General features: G+C 41.1%; 1 protein-coding gene and 1 pseudogene across 1 annotated transcript in view; both read right to left on the bottom strand.

Annotated features, from left to right (window-relative positions):
* Positions 1–14669, bottom strand: part of MYO1D (myosin ID) — a 366899-nt gene that overhangs the window by 193153 nt on the left and 159077 nt on the right. The gene's annotated exons all lie outside the window — the stretch shown is intronic.
* On the bottom strand, positions 11696–11819 carry LOC136327415 (U8 small nucleolar RNA; annotated as a pseudogene).

Here is a 14669-nt window from a genome sequence, read left to right on the forward strand (position 1 = left end):
CTCAAACTGGTGAGCCTTGCTCAAACCAAATAAGCCTGTGCTCAAGCTGGTGACCTCGGGGTCTCAAACCTGGGTCCTCCACATCCCAGTCCGATGCTTTATTCACTGCGCCACCACCTGGTCAGGCTCAGGTTCCATTTCTGACATCTGTGTGACCTCCAGCTAATTACTCAGCCACTCTTGCTTTAGTTCCCTTTCCTATTAAATGAAGATAGTGACAGACACTCATTCTACAGGTTGTTGTAAAGATTTAGTTAGCCTGACCAGGCAGTGGCGCAGTGGATAGAGCATCAGCCTGGGATGCAGAGGTCCCACGTTTGAAACCGGAGGTCACTGGCTTGAGTGCAGGGTCTCCGGCTTGAGTCCAAAGGTCGCTGGCTTGAAGCCCATGGTCACTGGTTTGAACCCAAAGTCACTGGCTTGAGCAATGGGGTCATTGGCTCAGCTGGCACCCCCTGGTCAAGGCACATATGAAAAACAATCAATGAACAACTAGGGGCCACAACTATGAGTTGATGTTTCTCATCTCTCTCTTTCTGTCTGTCCTTGTCTGTCTGTCTCTCTCTCAAAAAAGTCTATAGTGCCTGTCATTCGGTAAAAATTAGTATTTTGTTTTGTTCTACTTTAAGGGCAATAGTAATTGATTTCCATATTTTGCTTTTAGTCTGAGAAACAGAACACTTGATTGATTTCACAAAGAAGTCAGTGAGCTTTGTTTGAAAATGATGTGAAAGCCTCCCTTGCTGAGTTTCATGCCACCACTTGACAAAGTTTCGTAGTCAACAATACATCAGGGAATAGAGGTCAATGAATCACTAAATCAGTAAAATCCAATTTTCACATAATGATTCTGTTCACACTTTTTCTTTGGTTGGTTTAAAAAATTAGTATACTCAGGTCTATAGTAACCTTTGAGACTCCTTATAATTAATAGTTATGATATTATTCTCAGTTTAAGAATTTACTGTTTTTACCCTATGTTTATGCCTTAAGGAACCATTTCTAATCTTCCCTGTAATTGGGACTATAATATGACCCAATATTAAGAACATAAAATGCAAATTTAACAAATAAGTATAAGAACATACAAATAATATTAACTTATTAATTAGGACAAACTAACCAGGGCAGTCCTTGTGGTTCATAAGCCAACTTTACAACATATACTATTTAAAGATAAAATTATATGTCACTGAAAATTATAGTTAATATAAGAAAGGCTAGCGTGTTCCATTCCCAAAGGTGCCTCTGCTCCATAGGTGAGAGGAACTTCACCCCTAACCATCTGTATGACATTTCTAAGTCAACAGGAATATCAAACACAAACTACATGTTAGGTGCTGGTGAGGCATTATTATTCATTTCATATGGTATGAAAATGAAATATTAAAGTCCTTATCTATAGAGATTATACTGGTATATTAGGGTAAGATGATAATACAACTGGGATTTCCTTTTTAGAACCCCAAACAGAACAGACAAACACATAAAGCATGAGGTAAGAACTAAATAAAGAACAGCAACATGTCGATAGCTGCTGAAGCCGGGAGGTGGGAACACGGGGACTCATGCGAGTCTTGCTACTTTTGTAAATATTTACAACTTTTCATAATAAAAATATCAAAAAAAGAAATACACCTATTTTTCAAGATATACTCAAAAATGACTTCTACCAGGCCTGCAAAATTCAATAAATTCCAGTAACTAGAAGTAGTACATTTAACATTCTGTGATCATAATGCAATAAAACTAAAAAAGTAACAGAATTAGAAAATAAAACAAAACACACACACAAAACATGAATCAACTGGAAATGATTTTTAAAAAAATGTTTAAAGAACATTTTGGGAAAGAGGAAATCTAAGCATAAAAAGTACTTAAATGATAATGCATCAGGTCCTATAGATACTGCAAAAGTAATTCTCAGAATAAATTTCATAGTTCATTATTAATACATTTAAAAGAAAGAAAATGCATGAAGTGCCCAACTCAGGAAGTTGGAAAAAGACACTCTCCTGCTTGCTTTTGCTCTCTATATTCCAAAAAAGAAGGAACTGCTGAAGATAAAAAGCAAAATTAATGAATAATAAATAAAAAATGGTGGACTTGATAAACACATCAGTGAGCTGCTTCACTGAGAAAAATAGTAAAGTGCATCACTAACTAAAGTTGATAAAGAAAAAAGAGAGCACAAATGTACTAAATAAAAAATGATAAGGAAAGACTCAAGATGCAAAGGAAACGAAAAGAAACTATGAGGTTACTTTGTCCAATGCTATTCATTTAAAATTTTGAGAATCTGGATGATTTTATACAAAAATATAAATGGCTAAAGCTGAGTCTACAAAGGATCCAAACTGAAAACCAGCTGTTATAAAGAACTAGAGAAAGAGGTAAGGCTCTAGTAAACGCGCCCTCTCGGATGTCTTCTCAGGGGAATTCAACCCGAGCAGATGAACGCCAATGCTGTCTAGACTATTTGAAAATAAGGAAAAGGAAGAAAAGGTGTCTATGTTATCTTATGGAGGCAAACATAATTTTGATACTGAGTTTATTAAAAATTTCGGTATTGATAGCTCAAAAGAGAAAAAAAAAAATGACTTGAGCCTCTGGCTACCTGCTAAGAAGTAATTCAATTTAATTCAATATCCCTGATTTTAAAAGTTCTCTTAACTGGAATAGATGGATAGCTCCTTAACATGCTCACATGCATTTATCTCAACCAGTATTATATGCATAAATAGAAACCAGGGGAAGCATTCCCCATTAAACTCAGGAATATACAAAGGATGTTCAATATCACCACGCCAGGAAATTTCACCAGGAGGTGTGACAGTAGTGTGTCTCCTCCATGACCTGACTGCCAGTTTGAGGGCAGTGTTCCAGGAGAAGTCCAGTTAATACTGGTACAGGAACAGATACTAATCTTCTCAAGAGCCCTCTCAACAGGACACTGGATCTTCCATGCTACTGTCATCTCTTACATGTGATCTCAGGCAAAAGGCCGAGAAACAATTCTTGTTCTTTCTTTTACCAAACATTATACATACTGAGCTTAAAAACACTGCAGATTTATTGATAACATCAGGTAGCCTTATTTTTGTATAATAATCTCAAATTTTGCTAGTGGAATGTCAACTATTTATTATTTTTGCATTAAAAGAGAAAACATCATTCACTACCCTACAATTCCATCTTGCACTCCCCATAAAATTAAAAACAACAGTCACATACAAATTTAGCCCACATTTTGTCTATTTTATTTCACTAGCTTGAGGTCTAGTCCTCCTTCCTCAGTGTTATGTCCCCTCTTTATCCCTTTCTCATCTTTTCCACATTTTCGTCTCCACTCACTCATTCCTTTGTTCTCCCCATCCTGCTTTGGAGATAGCACCAATTTTGTTAGGACCTAATAATCAAGCCACCACCATTCTCTAATCAGGAGGCATCAGACAAGTAAGATAAAATCCTGGGAGTCAACTGACATTAGGAGGTCAAGGGACCCAAACATTAACAGCATAAGGCTTCTGTTAGTTCCTATATAAATATGTCTACAGTGTTACATAACTACAATAGAAGACTGCCAACTGACTTTAAATTCAAGCTTGACTGTGGACCCCACCGCTCACTGTGTCATGGGTCTTACAAGCTGTGAGACACATTTAGGACTGAAATAGAAACTGGAAAAGTCATGGCATGGTGTGGAGCAGGTCCCAGGCTAGCACGATTTAAATTTTCAAAGGGCTGGCATCTCTTGCTGCTGTGGAATTCATGAGCTCTAATTGTGATCTCAGAGTACCCACAAATTGCTTGGAGGAAGATGATTAGAACCTTAAAGATATTCTTTTGAGAAAGAAAGTCTTATGTTTAGTAGTCTTTGGTATGTGCACAGATAGGGCCTTGACCTCATAATTATACTGTGGCACATTGTAAGGGATAATTCCACCCCTTGAGCTAGGATCAAAGCTGTGCAATCTAAAATGATCCAAGTATATGGCATGGTGGCCAATTAAGATTTCTGTCTGTAATCAATTACAGATGCCCTTTAAGAAAAAACTAATTCCCTCCAAATAAAGACACAATTCACAAAAGCATATTATTTGTTATACAGAGTGGTCAAGAAAGCCACTCTTCCAATCGCCTCAACCTATTCCACATTTGAGTGAACAGCAACAAAAAAAGATGAACTTCTCCAATACTTTTTCATCTCACTTTGGGAATTCATATTCAATTCACCTTATATGACAATTTTGACCTTGACCTAGGATTTCCTAAATGAAACATAAATTTAGAACTATACATGCACCAAAATAATTAATAATAATAATAGAATTGCTTGAGGGGTTCCATACTCTATTCCTCTTCCAAGACAACAAAATATTTTAAACTAAATGGGTACAGAACATTAGAGAATCATAACTCTTTCTAATGCACTTATTTGGTGCAGTATTTTCATGACTGGTTAGAACTATGGACTTCTTTCAAGGTTTTCCCAACAACGCAACAAAAACAGTATCCTATTTTCTGGGGATTAATTAATATGAAGCAAAAAAGATAAATGATAAATCCAAAACCAGAAAGTTCCAGATTGAAGAAGAAAAAGAGCAAAAGCAACAAAGTTATCCAGGATAGATCTGCCTCACAATGTACTTAATAGCAATCATTACCCACTTCAACTCAGCCCCGTGTGTTGGCTGAACTGGCTTCACTGCTCTCCCAGCACCTCCTTGCTTAAAGCTGCAATTCTAAGAACTTCAGTTTCTTCACTGCTGTCTAGAAATACCATCTGATTTGATCTCTCATTCAAGTGGGATGTAAAGGACACTCACAAACAAACTCACATGTAAGGGTATGTGGGTAAGTGAAGCAATTGTGTATTATGGACGGAAGAGATGAGTGACCTTATGCTACACAGATTCCTTCCTTCCTTCCTTCCTTCCTTCCTTCCTTCCTTCCTTCCTTCCTTCCTTCCTTCCTTCCTTCCTTCCTTCCTTCCTCCCTCCCTCCCTCCCTCCCTCCCTCCCTCCCTCCCTCCCTCCCTCCCTCCCATCCAATTCTGAAGCTGGAAACGGGGAGAGACAGTCAGACAGACTCCCGCATGCGCCCAACCAGGATCCACCCGGCACGCCCACCAGGGACGATGCTCTGCCCCTCCGGGGCGTCGCTCTGCCGCAACCAGAGCCACTATAGCGCCTGGGGCAGAGGCCAAGGAGCCATCCCCAGCACCCGGGCCATCTTTGCTCCAATGGAGCCTTGGCTGCGGGAGGGGAAGAGAGAGACAGAGAGGAAGAAGGTGAGGGTGGAGAAGCAAATGGGCGCTTCCCCTATGTGCCCTGGCCGGGAATCAAACCAGGGTCCCCCGCACGCCAGGCCGACGCTCTACTGCTGAGCCAACCAGCCAGGGCCCAGATTCATTTCTTTTCATGACAGAAAGATTTGTAGATTAAAACTGGGCTTCTTTTCCATGTCCAGGCAAAACATTCAGGCTTTAGAAAAGGTGTTTATCCAGAGCTTCAGTGAGACAAGATCTTCAAATGCATTAGTTTTGGGGGAGCATAATTTGGTACCTTTCTAGAAGCCATTTGATAATGTGTACAGAAAATCTTACAAGTGCCTATTTTTTATTTTTCTTAAGTGAGAAGTGGGGAGGCAGAGAGAGAGACTCCTACATGTGCCCCGACCGGAATCCATCCAGCAAGCTCCCTACAGGGCAATGCTCTGCCCATCTGGGCCCTTGCCTCATTGCTCAGTGACTGAGCTATTTTTGGGGCCTGAGGCGAGGCCATGGAGCCATCCTCAGTGCCCAGGGCCAACTTGCTCCAACCAAGACATGGCTGTGGGAGGTGTAGAGAGAGATAGAGAAGGTGGAAGGGGAGGAAGTGGAGAAGCAGATGGTTGCTTCTCCTGTGTGCCCTGACTGGGAATCCAACCCAGGACATCCACATGCTAGGCCGATGCTCTACCACTGAGCCAACTGGCCAGGGCCACAAGTGCCTTTTTTTTTTTTTTAATATTTTATTTATTGATTTTTTTAGAGAGAGAGGAGTAAGAGAGAGAGACAGAGAGAGAGAAGGGGGAGGAGCAGGAAGCATCAACTCCCATATGTGCCTTGACCAGGCAAGCCCAGGGTTTCGAACCGGCGACCTCAGTGTTCCAGGTCGACGCTTTATCCCACTGTGCCACCACAGGTCAGGCCAAGTGCCTATTTTTTAAGTCAACATTTTTGTCTCTGTGGCTACTAGTGAGGGTGTGTTTATTGGTCTTCTGAATTGCCTCTTCTGTTACTTGTTTTTCATATCCATGCCCATTTTTCTACTGGGTTGTCTTTTTCTTATAAGTCTGTAGGAGCTACCTGTAAATAATCTATATTAACTTTATGTTTTGCAATTATTGTTCCTAAGCTCTCATTTGTCATTTGATTCTGTTCATGGTACACTCTTCAATGGGGAATTTTTCACTTAATATAATGAAATGTGCCTTATCTTTTTCTTTATAGCTTTTGGGTTTCTTAAAAAAAAAAAATTGACAGGTCTGGAATTTTATTTTGTGCTTGATATGATATAAGGGACCAACGCTGCTTTGTTCTAAGTAAAGGACCAGCTGTTCTAATTCTGTTTAATAATAATTATGATAAAATCCCTTTCTCCCTCCCCCCACTAAATTGAAATTCTGCCTTTGTCTATGATTAAATTCCCATAGATACTTGAATCTATTTCAGGACTCACTATTTTATTCCACAGTCAATTCTTAATGCCAATATCATACTGTTTATTAGAGTATGACATGACAGGTTTTAACACATGAGAACCTGGTTCTCAGCACATATTCAGACATTTCCTGTGCCTTATTAAAATCCAGTGGCAAGTTGGAAGAGACAGAATCAGGGATGTTTACTAAAACCAGAACCTCCAAAACTGATTGTCTTAAAGGAGTAAATAGCACTGAGGCAAAAAAGAAAAAAAAATTAGGGAAAAGAATTCACTTACATTGCAGGCAGAAATGTGAACTGTTAATATCTATTATGATTACAAACATATATACCTTTTAATTAATAAATTTTCTCCTTGGAACCTAGTGCATAAAAGTGAAGGCACCAGTATGGAATGCTGTATGTATAAGGCAGTCTATTAAAATTATGGGAAGAGCCCTGGCCGGTTGGCTCAGCGGTAGAGCGTCGGCCTAGCGTGCGGAGGACCCGGGTTCAATTCCCGGCCAGGGCACACAGGAGAAGCACCCATTTGCTTCTCCACCCCTCCGCCGCGCCTTCCTCTCTGTCTCTCTCTTCCCCTCCCGCAGCCAAGGCTCCATTGGAGCAAAGATGGCCCGGGCGCTGGGGATGGCTCTGTGGCCTCTGCCCCAGGCGCTAGAGTGGCTCTGGTCGCAACATGGCGACGCCCAGGATGGGCAGAGCATCGCCCCCTGGTGGGCAGAGCATCGCCCCTGGTGGGCGTGCCGGGTGGATCCCGGTCGGGCGCATGCGGGAGTCTGTCTGACTGTCTCTCCCTGTTTCCAGCTTCAGAAATATGCAAAAAAAAAAAAAAATTATGGGAAGACTGTGTGGGGTTTCCAGAAAAGAGTTAACATAGCGAGCCTGTGACTGCTATCCTCAGTATAGCAGATATGCTCAGACATGTGCACAGAAAGATGTCATGAAGGATAGTCATCACAATGTTAATGGTGTTACCTCCAGATGGTGGGATTTTAGGTAATTTTCTGCAGTTTCCCTTACACTTTTCCGTATGGTTTCAACTTGTTTGTATAATGAACATATTCTAATTCTATAATCAGAAAAAAGATAAAGCTATTTTTTCTTGAAAAAGGAAATGAAAACCAATTGTTGGAGATTCTTGTTTATAACAGCATTCTTGATGCTGCCTCTCCTAACTTCCCATGAAATTCCTGTAAAGATAAGGAAAAAATGAAAACATCACATGGGAACTTTAGGTGACTGATGGCTTATTCCAGGAAGCCGACAGAAATTTCCACTAATTTTATGGCCTGTGGAGTTTTCTAAAGAACACCATCAGGAGATCACATATGTCAGACCTCAACACGGTCTGCCTGGGAGTCAGGGGAAGATCCTGCTCCTTGTGGTTAAGGAATGCTAGATCTGCACCACAGAGAAGTCTGGACCTAGATCTGCATCACAGAGAAGTCTGGACCTAGATCTGCATCACAGGGAAGTCTGCACCTAGATCTGCATCACAGAGAAGTCTGGACCTAGATCTGCATCACAGGGAAGTCTGGACCTAGATCTGCATCACAGGGAAGTCTGCACCTAGATCTGCATCACAGAGAAGTCTGGACCTAGATCTGCACCACAGAGAAGTCTGGACCTAGATCTGCATCACAGGGAAGTCTGCACCTAGATCTGCACCACAGAGAAGTCTGGACCGAGATCTGCATCACAGAGAAGTCTGGACCTAGATCTGCACCACAGAGAAGTCTGGACCTAGATCTGCACCACAGAGAAGTCTGGACTTAGATCTGCATCACAGGGAAGTCTGGACCTAGATCTGCATCACAGGGAAGTCTGCACCTAGATCTGCATCACAGAGAAGTCTGCACCTAGATCTGCATCACAGAGAAGTCTGGACCTAGATCTGCATCACAGAGAAGTCTGGACCTAGATCTGCATCACAGAGAAGTCTGGACCTAGATCTACATCACAGGGAAGTCTGGACCTAGATCTGTATCACAGAGAAGTCTGGACCGCTTCCCCTCCAGGCATGGGGATGGTTCTTGAAGCAGCCAACACTTTTCTTTTAGGGTCTCTTTTTGAGGTAGAAATTCTAATTCCTCACCGGAAAGAAAAAGGAAGTGCTATGGGGAGGACTGAGAAGTGAAGAGCCCTAGTATGTGTGTGGAGCTGAAATCAAAATTTTTTATGAGCCCTGGCCGGTTGGCTCAGCGGTAGAGCGTCGGCCTAGCGTGCGGAGGACCCGGGTTCGATTCCTGGCCAGGGCACATAGGAGAAGCGCCCATTTGCTTCTCCACCCCTCCGCCGCGCTTTCCTCTCTGTCTCTCTCTTCCCCTCCCGCAGCCAAGGCTCCATTGGAGCAAAGATGGCCCGGGCGCTGGGGATGGCTCTGTGGCCTCTGCCTCAGGCGCTAGAGTGGCTCTGGTCGCAATATGGCGATGCCCAGGATGGGCAGAGCATCACCCCCTGGGGGGCAGAGCACCGCCCCTGGTGGGCGTGCCGGGTGGATCCCGGTCGGGCGCATGCGGGAGTCTGTCTGACTGTCTCTCCCTGTTTCCAGCTTCAGAAAAATGAAAAAAAAAAAAAAATTTTTATGAGAGTGGGGCCATGTGGCTGGGAGGGACAGGAGTGGGTCCCATTTGTGACCAGCAGAGCTGCAATGGACTAAAGTCTCTGGGACACTGACAACCGTGAAAGAAGTGAAAAGACTGCCCTCGTAGATTTAAGAAGACCCTACCAGTCACCAAGCATACAGAAAGTGAGTTCAGGGGAGAAGACTCTACAGTCTGTTATCCACACTATGGAAGGGGTACTACTGCTAGTTACAACGGACAACCAAGACTGTCCCAACCAAACTGAGGGGTATGGTCACGCTGGGTCAGGGCAAACACTAAGCCTTGGACAGGTATGAAGAAGAAAATGTATCAGATCTGCAAAACAACTAAACATCACTGGTAAGTACTGAAGACAGATGTATAAGAATAATGTACTATGGCAGACAGACAGCAGAGATCCATACCTAACAATTTAATAGCAGTAAATTGAGAAAGAAAACATATTCATTTTGAAACATCCCCTAATTTTGCGAGCAGTATATATAACACACACCCCACAATTAATTGAAAGAAACTGTTTTAGGCTGCAACAGAATTTAGTATTTGATTCCAAGAGCTTTTCTGAATTCTTTGCAAAATAAATGAAGGAGACCAACACTTAGAAACATCTTGGCAAGTGGGAAGAGAAAACTTCCATTTTCTTCACATGATAGAATCATTTACTAAGAAAAACGAACAGAATCAACAAATATAAATCAAGAAAAGTTTCATCTGGATACAGATATACCAACACAAGCCAATATTATTTCTCTGTACCAACACTGCTATGTGGAAAATATAATTTAAAAAATCCACAGCAGTAACAAAAACAAAATATCTAGGAATTAACCATGAATTCATAAGGCATCTCTGAGTCTAAAGGTCAAAGAAATGATTTATATAAACCTATTCTATATTCTTAAGAAGATACAATATTGTAAAAATGTTAATCCTTTTAAGTTAATCTAGAAATTCAATGCAGCCTAATAAAAAGTATTGTTGAATTTAATGAACACAATAAACATCTATTGACATTTATATTGCAGAATAAAGGTCTATATGTAGGCTAATCAATCTTAATAAAGAAGAGTACTGAAAATGGGCTTATTCTACCACATACAGAGACGTGCTGCAATAAAAACAGTGTGGCATTAGAGCGGACATAGGCAGATATAAAAACAATAGAACAACACTCAGAAACAGAATATATGTATTTAATATATAATAAAATATCAGTGGGTAAAGAACAGATTGTTTAGTAGATGGTACTGAAAAACCCTGCTCACCTTATAGAGCAGTAGTAGTCAACCTGGTCCCTTCCGCCCACTAGTGGGTGTTCCAACTTTCATGGTGGGCGGTAGTGGAGCAACCGAAGTATAAATAGAAAGATAGATTTAACTATAGCAGGGGTCGGGAACTTTTTTGGCTGAGAGAGTCATGAAGGTCACATATTTTAAAATGTAATTCCATGAGAGTCATACAATATGTTTAACACTAAATACAAGTAAATGTGTGCATTTTATGTAAGACCAACACTTTTAAAGTACAATAAGTCTCTGAATTCTTTTTAATAACGTTGTTATGCTGTTGCTTAACCAATGATGAATAAAGTACTTCTTACTATTAATGCGACTTCTGGTGCTGCATGGTTTTGCTGATGGCTTTGTAGTCTGATTGATACGTGGTGAGGTTAAGCTTCATGCAGGCGTTGAGACTTCCATCCATTAAACGTGATCGTAGGTTGGTCTTAACATTCTTTAGATGTGAGAAAGACTGCTCATATGCATAAATACAGCCAAACATTGTCAGTACAGCAATACTCACACGCTGCAGTGTGTGGTATGTGACAGGAAGCGCGTTCCAAGTTTTGTCGTGCAAGTCTTTCCAAATCTTCATTCAGTGACTTGAACTTATTCACCCATATGTCTGAGGCCTTCAGGTCAGCAGCTTGTAGCTCAAAATCTCTGACGGAGACACTGGGGATGTAACTAGGTCGGCGCTGTCCACTGCACACTCGTGTGGATGGATGATGAACTTAAAAAGATGAGTGCGCTCACGAAATTCTCCAAAGCGTGCTTTGAATGACTGCAGGAGATTATATGTGAAGCCCACTAGCTGCTGGAGATCAAGATGTTGAGCAGGGTCACTTGCTGTGCATGCATCTTTAAACTCTCCCAGTTTTTCAAAGTGTAGTAAACGACCTGTTTCAATGTTGGCGATGAAGAGTTCCAGCTTGTTTTCAAATGTAAACACTGCTTGTTGAAGAGATAAGACTGTATTTCCAACGCCTTGCATTTTCACATTGAGCTGCTTCAGATGTTCAGTCATGTCCATGAGATAGTAGAACTTCAGGAGCCACTCAGTGTTAGCTAACTCAGGATGCTTGACTTTTTTTTTTTTAATTAAAATTTAATACAAGCCCTGATCATGCAGAAACGTTAATCACGAATCATGCGATCTCCAATCATCATATTCTAATCTGTCCTCCCGAAGGAGGAACAGGTAAGGATTATCCTACCTGACGATGCTTGACGTTTTTTATTTCAGGAAAAGTCCGGATTTCGCTCAGATAAGCCATGAAATGGCTGAGCACCTTCCTTCTTGACAACCAACGCACATTGCTGTGCAGAAGCAGGTCAGGATAATTACTCCCAACTTCATCCAGCAGTTTTAAACTGGCGATCATTTAAAGCTCGGGCAACAATAAAGTTGACCACCTGAATGGCCAGCGACATTACCTTACCAAGCTGCTTGCCACACATCTGAGCACAAAGCGCCTCCTGATGTAGAATGCAGTGAAAACTTAGGATGGGTCTCTTTTCATGTTTACGAAGAAATGCTACGAATCCTGTTTTTCCCCATCATGCATGGAGCACCATCAGTACATACTGAAATAAGTTTATCTATCGGTAAATTTTTTTCTTTAGCGAACTCAGTGAAAGAGTTGAATAAATCCTCCCCTCTTGTTGTCTCTTTCATAGGCAAAACAGCAAGACTTTCCTCACGTAATGTGTCACCAACAACATACCTTGCAATCATGCTGGACTGGGATAAATGGCTTACGTCTGTTGACTCATCCAAAGCGAGAGAAAAGAATGGTGCTGCATTTATGTCCTTCACTTGTGTTGCCTCAGTTTGATTTGCCATCATGATGGTACGATCGTGAACAGTTCTTGCCGACAGAGGCATGTCTTTTATTCGTTTGATTATCTTGTCTTTATCCAAAAAGTCGTCAAAAAGTTCATTGGCAACATCAAGCATGAATGTTTTGGCATACTCCCCATCTGTGAATGGCTTTCCGTTTCTCACAATTGCTAAAGCACCAGCAAAGCTAGCCAAATTCCAGTCACCTTGTTGGGTCCAAACACGGAGTTGCTGCTGACTAGCTTGCACTCTGCACAGTAGCTCTTGACATGCTTTCTTCCTGCTGTCCCCCGCTGGATATTTTGATGCAAATGTAGTATGGTGTGTGTCAAAGTGCCGCTTTATATTTGACTGTTTCATTGATGCAATTTTATCACTGCATATTAGACACACTGCAGAACCTGCTCTCTCCACAAAGGCGAATTCCTCTGTCCATTCCTGCTAAAAGTACGATACTCTTCATCTTTTTTTCTTTTAGCCATCTTCTTTGTCAAAAGGGTTTCTGCAATTAGCTAGCTGACTACTTGATTAAAAGGAGGGAAGTTTACTTCCTGACCTCACAATGACCCGTGTACGTTATGCATTATCCAATAAAAATTTGGTGTTGTCCTGGAGGACAGCTGTGATTGGCTCCAGCCACCCGCAACCATGAACATGAGTGGTAGGAAGTGAATGGATTGTAATACATGAGAATATTTTATATTTTTAACATTATTATTATTTTTATTAAAGATTTGTCTGCGAGCCAGATGCAGCCATCAAAAGAGCCACATCTAGCTCGCGAACCATAGGTTCCCGACCCCTGAACTATAGTAAGTTGTTTTATGAAGATTTATTCTGCCAAACTTAGCAAAAATCTGACATAAAGCACTTGGTAAGTAATTATTATTAGTGCTTTAACTTGTTGTAACTCTGCTTTATAAATTTTATAAAGTAACGTTACTTCCTTACTTTATAAATCACCTTTACTGTGGAACCGGTGGGCGGTTAGAAAATTTTACTACTAACAGAGATACAAAAGTGGGCGGTAGGTATAAAATGTTGACTACCCCTGGTATAGAAGAAAATAAAACTTGGTTCCTATCTATGCCACATACATGGTGGATTATAAATGGGTTAGAGATCTACATGTGAAAAGTAAAGGTATACAATTCATAGAAGAAAAGCTAGGAAAGTATTTGTGACCTAGAGACAAGGGAAGTCCTCTTAAAAAAAAAAAAAGATAAAATAGTAAAAAACTTGATTAGGTCAAAATTACAGAGTCTCTTTAACAAAGCATATTATAAAGTTCATTAGAATGCATCCTGACTAGAAGAATGTAGTTATAATGTCTAAAGTGAACACAAGACTTACGGCTAAAATATTCAAGGAGATCCTGATAATCCACAGGAAAATGATACCAACTCCAGTAGAAAAATTGAGAAAGGGTATGAACGATCAGCTTACAGAAAAATCCAGAAAGCAAACAAGTATTCAACAAGATGCTCAAACTCCATTGTAATCAGAGAAATAAAATTAAAACAATGAGCTATCATCATACCTATTAGCCTGGCGAAATGTCCAGGCTGCTGGACGGTGCCATAAGGATGTGGTCATACACTGCACCCCAAGCACGGGAGGAGGTGCTGTGGACCCAAGAGCCGTTCTGAAGAGCAGCCTACGCCTCTTGTACCAGGCAGGTCTGCACATAGCTGGTGGCCCAGCCACTTTCCTCCTGGTATATTTCCCAAGGACATTCTCACAGAGGCGTGTGATTTCTTTTTATATACACAACGATACTATTTTACATAAAATGGTTCACATGGAAGATATGAAAACAGGTGCAGGCAAATAAGAAGAAATACAGGAGTGAATGAAATGAGAAGGGGGCCCTGGACAGATCAGTGACGACAAGTACCATGATCTAATGAGCATCATTCAATCAACGCTCCACAGCTCAGCCAAGGGCAGGTGGTGGGCAATGATGGGTGAGGGAGGTTGTTTCAAACATGTTGGCAAAACTTTTGAATTACAACACTTAAGAAAGCCTTTTACACAGTTAAGCTGAGGGAAACAACTCAGTGAATTACCAAAGATTAAAATAAAAACAGGCCGTTTCAGACGTCTCTCCGACTTTAAAAACCAGAAGACAAAACGTCTTCAGAGTTTTGAGGATAAAATAATTTTGAGTTCAAAGAGCCAAGTATTTCATGTATGAAGGCAACAGAAAACATTTCAAGATATGCATGGAT

Source organism: Saccopteryx bilineata, chromosome 2 (assembly GCF_036850765.1).
Source record: "Saccopteryx bilineata isolate mSacBil1 chromosome 2, mSacBil1_pri_phased_curated, whole genome shotgun sequence".
Lineage (NCBI taxonomy): Eukaryota > Metazoa > Chordata > Mammalia > Chiroptera > Emballonuridae > Saccopteryx > Saccopteryx bilineata.